Genomic DNA, 12,116 nt, shown 5'->3' with positions numbered 1-12,116 from the left:
ATTTATGATATCCTCTTTTAGGGTGCGTTGGTTGTGTATTTCAAATCAGTGAAAAGCATGTGTGCACGTCACAAGGAATGATGCAGACAACTGCAGATTCAAGTCTCACTCATGCTACCATTGCCCTGGGCAAAGCAGCACTGCACAAGTTTATTTGGTTTCACAAGTCTATATAGAAAAGCAGGAGAAAAGCAGAAAGGGAAGAGCATACAAAGCATAACATATCAGGCTTCCCAGATAGTGTAGTCTCTAGATCGGAGAGTTTCCCTGCTGTCTCACGCTTGCGTCACTATAGTGAATTCCTGAAATTCCTCAGCCTCGAAGTTTTAGGTGCGGACCACAATGCCGTCGCCATCTTAAAATGTATTCTCTGTTACAGTACTTTTAGGAAAATAAGACAAGTAGAAATGACTGATCTGATGGATTTGATCTATCAGCTAGGTTTACCTTAACACAACTATACACTAAAATAAAGGAAGATGTAAAAGAATGGATACTAAAGCATAACATTGCAAGTCTATTAAAATCAATGGGGGAGGGGGGCGGATCCGTTAATCATTAGTTTTAAAGCGGAAACTTCAAAATGGAAGCCAAAGTGCCCATTAATCCATTAAGCCATTAAGTGGCAAAAATCACATCCCTTGTCCACAATGTAGGGGATTAGTTACAAATCTCTGGGGGTCCGACCCCTAGGACCCAAATATGTAAATGGAGCAGCAGTACGCAAGCATAACACCACTCTGTTAACTGGTGCTGATCTTTGACAGCCCTTTATAAGTAAATAGAGGGCGTTTTCACATATGCGCACCCATGCCCCATGCTCAAGGGGACTTTTGGACCTTCTCTGCCGATTACCAGGACACCCGTTTTCATCAGCACAGATTCAGGCGTAATACGTCCCTCCGGATACATGTGCAGCCGGTTCTTCATAAGGTCTTGGCTTCTTGGATGGCTCATTTCACTGCAGCCACGTGTCCATGATAATATTCCTGATGTGATTCTGGAGATCATCATCTTATTAAAAAAAAACTATATCTCTTCGGCTCAACCCCAAGGCTTATCGTAATTGTATATCATAGCGGTGACCATTCTGACCCCCCCTATTCTGCACAGCGACGCATTTTACATAGTGACACGGCCGCTTGTTGCCTAGCACTGTTACCTGGGACACAGGACCATCACGCGATCTGAGCGATTGCTGAGGAGGGGGCTGTCATCGTGGGCGACCAAAAGATTTTTAAGTAACCATGGCGACAAAGGGATTCAAGAGCCTGGAACAAATAACCGATAACACAGACTTCAGCCGACATCTGACCGCACACAAGCAAAAGAGATTTATAGCACTACAGAGAAATGGCAGGTCATTATACATGGAAATATGCAAAATACTACAGGAAAACTGTACGGTGCACTGTCCATATATATACAGGACAGGAGAAGTGGTACTGTGCACTGTCCATATATATACAGGACAGGAGAAGTGGTACTGTGCACTGTCCATATATATACAGGACAGGAGAAGTACTATGCACTGTCCATATATATATAGGACAGGAGAAGTGGTACTGTGCACTGTCCATATATATACAGGACAGGAGAAGTGGTACTGTGTACTGTCCATATATATACAGGACAGGAGAGGTGGTACTTTGCACTGTCCATATATATACAGGACAGGAGAAGTGGTACTGTGCACTGTCCATATATATACAGGACAGGAGAAGTGGTACTGTGCACTGTCCATATATATATATACAGGACAGGAGAAGTGGTACTGTGCACTGTCCATATATACACAGGATAGGGGAAGTGGTACTGTGCACTGTCCATATATATACAGGACAGGAGAAGTGGTACTGTGCACTGTCCATATATATATATATATATATATATATATACAGGACAGGAGAAGTGGTACTGTGCACTGTCCATATATACATACAGGACAGGAGAAGTGGTACTGTGCACTGTCCATATATACAGGACAGGAGAAGTGGTACTGTGCACTGTCCATATATATACAGGACAGGAGAAGTGGTACTGTGCACTGTCCATATATACAGAAGAAGTGGTACTGTGCACTGTCCATATATATACAGGACAGGAGAAGTGGTACTGTGCACTGTTCATATATATACAGGACAGGAGAAGTGGTACTGTGCACTGTCCATATATACACAGGACAGGAGAAGTGGTACTGTGCACTGCCCATATATATATACAGGACAGGAGAAGTGGTACTGTGCACTGTCCATATATATACAGGACAGGAGAAGTGGTACTGTGCACTGTCCATGTATATACAGGACAGGAGAAGTGGTACTGTGCACTGTCCATATATATATATACAGGACAGGAGAAGTGGTACTGTGCACTGTCCATATATATACAGGACAGGAGAAGTGGTACTGTGCACTGTCCATATATATACAGGACAGGAGAAGTGGTACTGTGCACTGTCCATATATATACAGGACAGGAGAAGTGGTACTGTGCACTGTCCTTATATATACAGGACATGAGAAGTGGTACTGTGCACTGTCCATATATACACAGGACAGGAGAAGTGGTACTGTGCACTGTCCATATATGTATACAGGACAGGATAAGTGGTACTGTGCACTGCCCATATATATACAGGACAGGAGAAGTGGTACTGTGCACTGTCCATATATATACAGGACAGGAGAAGTGGTACTGTGCACTGTCCATATATATACAGGACAGGAGAAGTGGTACTGTGCACTGTCCATATATATATACAGGACAGGAGAAGTGGTACTGTGCACTGTCCATATATACAGGAGAAGTGGTACTCTGCACTGTCCATATATATACAGGACAGGAGAAGTGGTACTGTGCACTGTCCATATATATACAGGACAGGAGAAGTGGTAAAGTGCACTGTCCATATATATATACAGGACAGGAGAAGTGGTACTGTGCACTGTCCATATATACACAGGACAGGAGAAGTGGTACTGTGCACTGTCCATATATATACAGGACAGGAGAAGTGGTACTGTGCACTGTCCATATATATACAGGACAGGAGAAGTGGTACTGTGCACTGTCCATATATATACAGGACAGGAGAAGTGGTACTGTGCACTGTCCATATATATACAGGACAGGAGAAGTGGTACTGTGCACTGTCCATATATATACAGGACAGGAGAAGTGGTACTGTGCACTGTCCATATATATACAGGATAGGGGAAGTGGTACTGTGCACTGCCAATATATATACAGGACAGGAGAAGTGGTACTGTGCACTGTCCATATATATACAGGACAGGAGAAGTGGTACTGTGCACTGTCCATATATACACAGGACAGGAGAAGTGGTACTGTGCACTGTCCATATATATACAGGACAGGAGAAGTGGTACTGTGCACTGTCCATATATATACAGGACAGGAGAAGTGGTACTGTGCACTGTATATATATATACAGGACAGGAGAAGTGGTACTGTGCACTGCCCATATATATACAGGACAGGAGAAGAGGTACTGTGCACTGTCCATATATATACAGGACAGGAGAAGTGGTACTGTGCACTGTCCATATATATATACAGGACAGGAGAAGTGGTACTGTGCACTGTCCATATATATACAGGACAGGAGAAGTGGTACTGTGCACTGTCCATATATATACAGGACAGGAGAAGTGGTACTGTGCACTGTCCATATATATATATACAGGACAGGAGAAGTGGTACTGTGCACTGTCCATATATATACAGGACAGGAGAAGTGGTACTGTGCACTGTCCATATATATACAGGATAGGAGAAGTGGTACTGTGCACTGTCCATATATATACAGGAGAGGAGAAGTGATACTGTGCACTGTCCATATATATACAGGACAGGAGAAGTGGTACTGTGCACTGTCCATATATATATACAGGACAGGAGAAGTGGTACTGTGCACTGTCCATATATATATACAGGACAGGAGAAGTGGTACTGTGCACTGTCCATATATATACAGGACAGGAGAAGTGGTACTGTGCACTGTCCATATATATACAGGACAGGAGAAGTGGTACTGTGCACTGTCCATATATATACAGGAGAGGAGAAGTGGTACTGTGCACTGTCCATATATATATATACAGGACAGGAGAAGTGGTACTGTGCACTGTCCATATATATACAGGACAGGAGAAGTGGTACTGTGCACTGTCCATATATATACAGGAGAGGAGAAGTTGTACTGTGCACTGTCCATATATATATATACAGGACAGGAGAAGTGGTACTGTGCACTGTCCATATATATATATATATATATATATATATATATACAGGACAGGAGAAGTGGTACTGTGCACTGTCCATATATATACAGGACAGGAGAAGTGGTACTGTGCACTGTCCATATATATACAGGACAGGAGAAGTGGTACTGTGCACTGTCCATATATATATACAGGACAGGAGAAGTGGTACTGTGCACTGTCCATATATATACAGGACAGGAGAAGTGGTACTGTGCACTGTCCATATATATACAGGATAGGAGAAGTGGTACTGTGCACTGTCCATATATATACAGGAGAGGAGAAGTGATACTGTGCACTGTCCATATATATACAGGACAGGAGAAGTGGTACTGTGCACTGTCCATATATATATACAGGACAGGAGAAGTGGTACTGTGCACTGTCCATATATATACAGGAGAGGAGAAGTGGTACTGTGCACTGTCCATATATATACAGGACAGGAGAAGTGGTACTGCGCACTGTACATATATATACAGGAGAAGTGGTACTGTGCACTGTCCATATATATACAGGACAGGAGAAGTGGTACTGTGCACTGTCCATATATATATGGACAATTGTGATGGTATTATGTTTATATAATAGGTGTTTGGCATGAATAGTTTTTCCATGTGTGAAGTTAACTTGATGCAAATCGTTATTCAAAGCAGTTTTTTTATGGTTTTATTTTTATAGAGGTGAAATTGTAGCTGGTGAAATGATAGCTGCCATTTTCCCTATTCAAATCTTCCGTCTGAATGTCCTGTGAAGTGTTTCCTGACAATATGGCCACTGCTTAGGTGAGGCGGCCATAACTGAGTGGATGAGGGGCAATTACTGCCCAAAGCAACAGAATATGGTTATAAGTGCAACAACAGTAACTGAAGATTGTAAACCCCTCAGGTTGGGTATGAAAATTCCTTTATGTAATTGTCTCTTTTATGTGAAATCTCACCATATAGTTGTATATTTAAGTTGCAGATAAAGATCCAATTCTCAGGTTATGTAAATCAGATAACCATAAACTTTGATGCAGTGTTACAAATGAGATTATTATGGTATCTTTAAAATGCTAAAAAGCATGTAGGTGCTATACAACTGTAGACAGTGGCATCTCAGGTGTCTTCAGCCTCTAAGAGGGACTCATCCATGGTTTGACTGTCTCTTCTGGACACAGATAGAAATCAATTATGTTGTAGATCTGCACAGAATGAAGAGAAGAGGAGAGCTGCTGGGGAATGTGGAGAGGTGAGTATCTGGTGTTTATAAATTTTTAATCACACTGCAAAGAGGAAAGGAGCCACAAAAAGGGAAGGAAAATGAGAGGAGATCACAAAATGAGACAGACATGAGCGGCTACAATATCAACTCCAATTTTTCCGGATAACTGCAACGCTCGCGATTTATAAAGACATGGCTGGAAAGCAGTTAACCGCACATATAAGGTATTTTTGCTGGTTTAGAAGCAATGAGGCCATTGATAGGTTCCCTTTACTATTCCCATCTATCAGTAGATCAATTTCACAGAATCAATTTTACTTATTGGACCCAGGCACCCCAGTTCGACACTGTACTCATCTCTGAGAAATATGACTCTTCTCTTCTAATTTTCAGATGACTTTGGAAGTAACTTTTTTTTTTATAGGTAATTGGGAATTCTAGAAAGGACATGTCATACCCTTCCTGAGGGGCTGCTAGTTTCATGGAATAGGTTAGGATACACTGATACTTTGAGTACATAAATGTTCTAGTTGCTACCAATTGGCAACCAATCAGAGCTCGACTATCATTTTCCCTCAGCGGTATATAACATTTAAAGAATGTCTGGACCATTCTGAATTTTTCATCTGAATATTCTTATACTCTATAATATCTTATTTTGTTTGTATATGCCCCCCTCCCCCCCATGATCTGCTGAACGCTGCAGAATATGATGGTGCTATATAAATAAATATATATAGTTTCCATTAGTAAGTAGAACAGATTTACCTTAGACACCTCTGATAAATCTCCCCCATTGCCTATGGGGGTCATTACACCAGGGACTATGTCCAATAGTACTATTTTCGGAATCTGCACTTCCTATGGCAAACGTGTGTGTGCACAATACAAAGGTCGTCTGTAAACGGTAGAATCCCAGCAGCAAAGGGACACAATTCACTATTTACAGCCTGGACCTTGGACCTAGATGAATGTTTGCTGACAGAGAACACCCCATAAATGCCACATTTTCAAGTAACATTATAACGGCCTGTCTGTAGTATAAAGCGAGAAACACAGGAAAATTGGTTTATCATTGAAGTCAGGAACGTTTCAGGAAAACAATGATTCCCCCAGGGTGTATCAACTATCATCAGCCTTGGATACATGATAGGTTTAGATACAATGTTATATATATATATATATATATATATATATATAGATAGATAGATAAAAAACATTGATCATATATACACACAAGTGTTTTAATACCATCGTCTAAAGTGTTAAACCAGATGCAGAAAAAAAACTGGATGCTTTCAGGAAATACATTTTTAGGTCAGGGGCTTATTTTTTATTCATATTACAGTGTAGCACAAGCATTTTTGGGGGCACAGTATTGAAGACAAAACTGAGATATCAGCGTCTTTACACAAAGTAAGCACCATGTTTTATGAGAACAAAACTTGTGTGAGACGAGGTTATGATTAAGATACATAAATAATTTTATCTGTATTTTATGTCAATATCTTGCTTTGTGTGTTAATTGGTTTCCATCATATGGCCTGCTAGCTTTTAATCTAATCCAATGTATAATTTGTTCCCTTATAAAGAATGGCTGGACCATTATACAAGTCTTGTGTCACCCCTTCATCCTCTTAGACTGTAAGCTCTTGTGTCACCCCCTCATCCTCATAAAGTGTAAGCTCTTGTGTCACCCCCTCATCCTCATAGATTGTAAGCTCTTGTGTCACCCCCTCATCCTCATAGACTGTAAGCTCTTGTGTCACCCCCTCATCCTCATAGACTGTAAGCTCTTGTGTCACCCCCTCATCCTCATAGACTGTAAGCTCTTGTGTCACCCCTCATCCTCATAGACTGTAAGCTCTTGTGTCACCCCCTCATCCTCATAGACTGTAAGCTCTTGTGTCACCCCCTCATCCTCATAGACTGTAAGCTCTTGTGTCACCCCTCATCCTCATAGACTTTTAAGCTCTTGTGAGCAGGTCCCTCACTCCTGTTGTGCCATATGACTGTTTGTATTTTGTAATGAGGTATTTTATTTGAATTTTTCCCTTTGATTTGTAAAGCGCTACGGAATATGATGGCGATATGTAAATAAAGATAATTGTTATTATTATGGACATTGCTTTGCAAAATAAAATCAAATTATTAGTACATAAAAATGGTGGCAAAAATAATAAATTTTACAGTGATTTATATTTATGTGTGGGTGTTTGCACCTTAAAGGGGTTGGCTTCCGTTTTCAAGTTTTTGTAATGTGTGTCTCTAAGTGCGTGGGGCATGAGATTAGCAAATTTACAATATATACATCTAGTATTAGTTTTGATTTCTTGATATGTCATGTAAAGCCCATGAATGTCTTTTACCTCATCAGCCAGACATTCATGTCCAAAAAATGGCTGGATGGAGGGTCATGTGATCTTTAACTGGCCAAGATCAATCCAGGACCTTATTCAAGAATACAAGCTTAAAGAACATCTACCACCAGGATGAAGGATTGTAAACCAACCACACTGACATACTGACAGGATCTGCTCTTCTTATGCCATTGGTTTTTTTTTTTAAAAAAAGGTTCTAAAAATTAAGCAAATGAGCCTTAGGGGTTCCATTAACACCTATGGAGGCCAGAGCCCCTCTGGCTCATTTGCATAATTTTAAATGAGGGCATAAGAAGCTTAAATAAGGGCAGCTCCTGGCAGAAGGGGCACATACCTGCATGTCAGTGTTCTTGGTTTACAATCCCTCATCCTAGTGGTAGATTTGTTTTAAGGTCCCGGAAAGGGCATTTTGTCATGGAAAGTTCAGGCTAGGGTCACCTCTAAGAATTGCAGGGTCTTCCAATGGGTCGGCAGGTTGTAGCTGACAGCACATGTATATATTTATATTCACCTATAGGTGATGATCACCCACACAAAACCACTTCTCGTGAATGTATCTATTCCTGTAGTTCAATGTTTCCGCTTCTTCCTGTGTTAACTTAAGAGCAGCGGTCACTTCCCCAGCCCGTTTTTTTTTTTTTGTAAAATTTTAGTTTCAGAGTGGTCCTATGCAAGTTCAGTTCAGACTTTTTTTTTTAACCAATGTAACAACAGTCATGTCTTGAAATATGTCTTCAGAGGTTGTCACCCAGCTTTCCCATGTTCCTGGGTGCCACGGTGAGGGGTGGCATACGGATGATTGACTTCATACACAGACATTATACAGTATATATTATGGATTTAGGACACGGCTATGCTGGATACAGTAGTTCTTATAATCCACAGTAATGGGAAGCGCTCGGCTTTTATGTAAGGACAGAGGGGGCAGTAGTTGTGTGGTATCAGGTTCCATGCCAGGACAATGACTTGGATCATTACTTTGTGAGGGTCAATTACTGCCCTTAGACAGCTGCGTCCTGCTATTTATAGTATGTATGGGATATCTGGAGAACACTGTAAGAATAGAGCGCAGGAGGCACTGGCTAACGCGGGATTTACAGAGATTTACAGCTCTGAAGCCACGCTGAATTACAATGAGGCTTTCTGAAGTGTAGTCTACCTCTATTAAAGTAGCCAAATACATTTTGAATGGGGTTAATATAAATAGTCCTAACTATTCCTAGTAGGCAATTCAGTTTTAAAAAAACGTTATTATTTGTTCACAAGAGAACTAAGTTGACACCAGAGTTTATTCTCTTCTACCTACTGAGAACACATGCATACTTGGCCGAGAAGCAAATGTGTGTGCATGGGAAATGGAAGGAAAGTCATTGGGCGCCATTGGAGTAAAAATCAAGTACAATGATTTGTAAAGTGCCACAGAATATGATGGTGCTATATAAATATAGATAATTATTATTAATGCAGATGCAAACAAAACTTTACTTTTTTTTTCGTAGCTTGGATGTCACAACCGCAGGACCGCAACCCCACTGCTGCACCTCTGTATACACATAGAGACTGGCAGTGATGGGACAGCACTGGACTGGAGCACTGACTGCAGCGCTGGATGGAGGCTTCTTTCTTCTTTTTACAGCCCCCCCCCCCCCCCCCCCTAGTCTTAAAAAAAGACATTTGAAGCCCGGACATCCCTTTAAATGCTTACTGAAGCATGATGTATTACTATATGTTAGTGTGCATGTAAAATAGATTGGTAGGGGTGTAGCTATAGGGGCTGCAGAGGTCTCAGTTGTACAGGGTAACAGATCCCTGGGCGAGTACAAAGGCCCCTGTATCACATGAGAAGACATAAATGAGCATTTTTTCTAACGAGTAAAGGAGAACAGGAGTATAGGCTTATAATGAGAATCTACACATTGTAAGGGGCTACATTGTGTCCCTTTACATTTGGTGCCTATAATAATGTGTAATGCTAGAGACAGATACATTTATATCTGCCGTCCTTAGATCTATACCCTTCGAGGGCCCCAGAGGTCAGACTCCTTCTTCCCATGCAGGGTCAGGCCAGGGGATCCTCTTCCACAAGCAGGGAGCCCCCCATCCCCCCTCCAGTCACATTACTAGAACAAAAACAGGCCCCTGTCAGCCTGTACTCCCTAAGGGACTCACGTCAGCAACCACTGTCACCACTTCTGCCCTGCCCCGGCCTTAGCCATTGACTCTCAGTACAACCTTGTTACACACTGTGTGAACACTGTTTTTTGTAAAAAGCAGCACCTACGCTACAATGTCTGCAACTGTGTAAGCATGGCAGGCACAATTACATTCAGAATACACATACACCTTATAGATTGTGAGCTCTTCGTAGTGGGCCACTCACTTATATTGTCTGTACTCAGATTTTTTTTTTTACTATTGTAGTATTGACTAGTTTTGTCTGTAAGTAACCCATGATTTGTGTTGTGTTGTGGAAGATGCTGCCTGCATTGTATAAAGATGAATAAAATCATTATGATTATGTGTGCAGTAGGTGTATAGAGAGGTATGCACTGAATGTATAGTAACATGTAAACTCTATAAATACAAATACACCTATTATATGGATAGAGTCCCTTGTGCTGTGTATAGTGATGAATACACTAAATATGGAGTGTGCATACATTCCCCTGCAGAACTTTGGCTTTCAAACACAGTAGTTTGACAATAAATGGCTTCAACCAACCACTACCAAGAGTTGGAAAAAAAAAAGTTTTTGTGTTATCATTCATAATAGCGGAAAAAAGGTCAAGAAATGTAAATTTCTGCAGGGGTATGTAAACTTTTGAGCACAACTGTATATTTAGGGGCTATGTACTGTGTATATGAGGTGTGTACAGTTTAAAGGGGACATAAACTGTAAATATAGTCATGTGTAAACTGTATGTATATACATCATAGTTGTAGACGGGCATGAACAGCAGCAGGGACCTCACTGTTATTGCTCTGTAATGTTGTATTTTGTATATGTCCCCATTATCTGTATAACACCGCAGCATGTGATGCCAACCATTTATCTATGCGGCCTATTTATCTATATATCTCCTATTATCGATCGTTATTGTGCAGGGCTAAAGGAGCCTCTTACTGACTGTGACTGTCCATAAAATTGTTTTATTTTGGGACCCCTCTTTGGCTAAAACCGGACCTGGTGTACACTACATATATAGGGGACACATACTCTCTTGTATAGTGTACACTACATGCACAATATATAGGGGACACATACTCTCTTGTATAGTGTACACTACATGCACAATATATAGGGGACACATACTCTCTTGTATAGTGTACACTACATGCACAATATATAGGGGACACATACTCTCTTGTATAGTGTACACTGCATGCACAATATATAGGGGACATATACTCTCTTTTATAGTGTACACTGCATGCACAATATATAGGGGACATATACTCTCTTTTATAGTGTACACTGCATGCACAATATATAGGGGACATATACTCTCTTTTATAGTGTACACTACATGCACAATATATAGGGGACACATACTCTCTTGTATAGTGTACACTACATGCACAATATATAGGGGACACATACTCTCTTGTATAGTGTACACTGCATGCACAATATATAGGGGACATATACTCTCTTTTATAGTGTACACTGCATGCACAATATATAGGGGACATATACTCTCTTTTATAGTGTACACTGCATGCACAATATATAGGGGACATATACTCTCTTTTATAGTGTACACTACATGCACAATATATAGGGGACACATACTCTATTGTATAGTGTACACTGCATGCACAATATATAGGGGACACTGGCTGATTGAATATAATAGCCATGGGAATGGCTATTATAAAGAACATGTTCCATACTGGACAACCAGCCCCCTGCCCCGCCACTGCACGCAGCCCTGTATGAGGCACACAGCTCCCTGTAATATAATGGAGCCTGTTTGTCCCCCTCCTCCTCTTTCTCACCCCCCCCCCCCTCCCTCCCTTCCTCCCTCCCTTCCTTCCTCCCTCCCTTCCTCCCTCCCTCCCGTATTTTCCCAGCGCTGCCCCCCTCCCAGACTTCACAGCCAAATGTCAGTGCGCAGGCGCAGTGCCGAGAGCGGCCGCTGGCATCTGCGCAGACTGGGAAACTGAGCGTTGGCGCACGCGCACAACGGCCCCGCCCTCCGCCACCCCCTCAGCTCCCCATTCACCTCAGTGGCCG

This window comes from Engystomops pustulosus, chromosome 6 (genome assembly GCF_040894005.1).
Source record: "Engystomops pustulosus chromosome 6, aEngPut4.maternal, whole genome shotgun sequence".
NCBI lineage: Eukaryota > Metazoa > Chordata > Amphibia > Anura > Leptodactylidae > Engystomops > Engystomops pustulosus.
Note: the sequence above shows the minus strand (reverse complement) of the source record.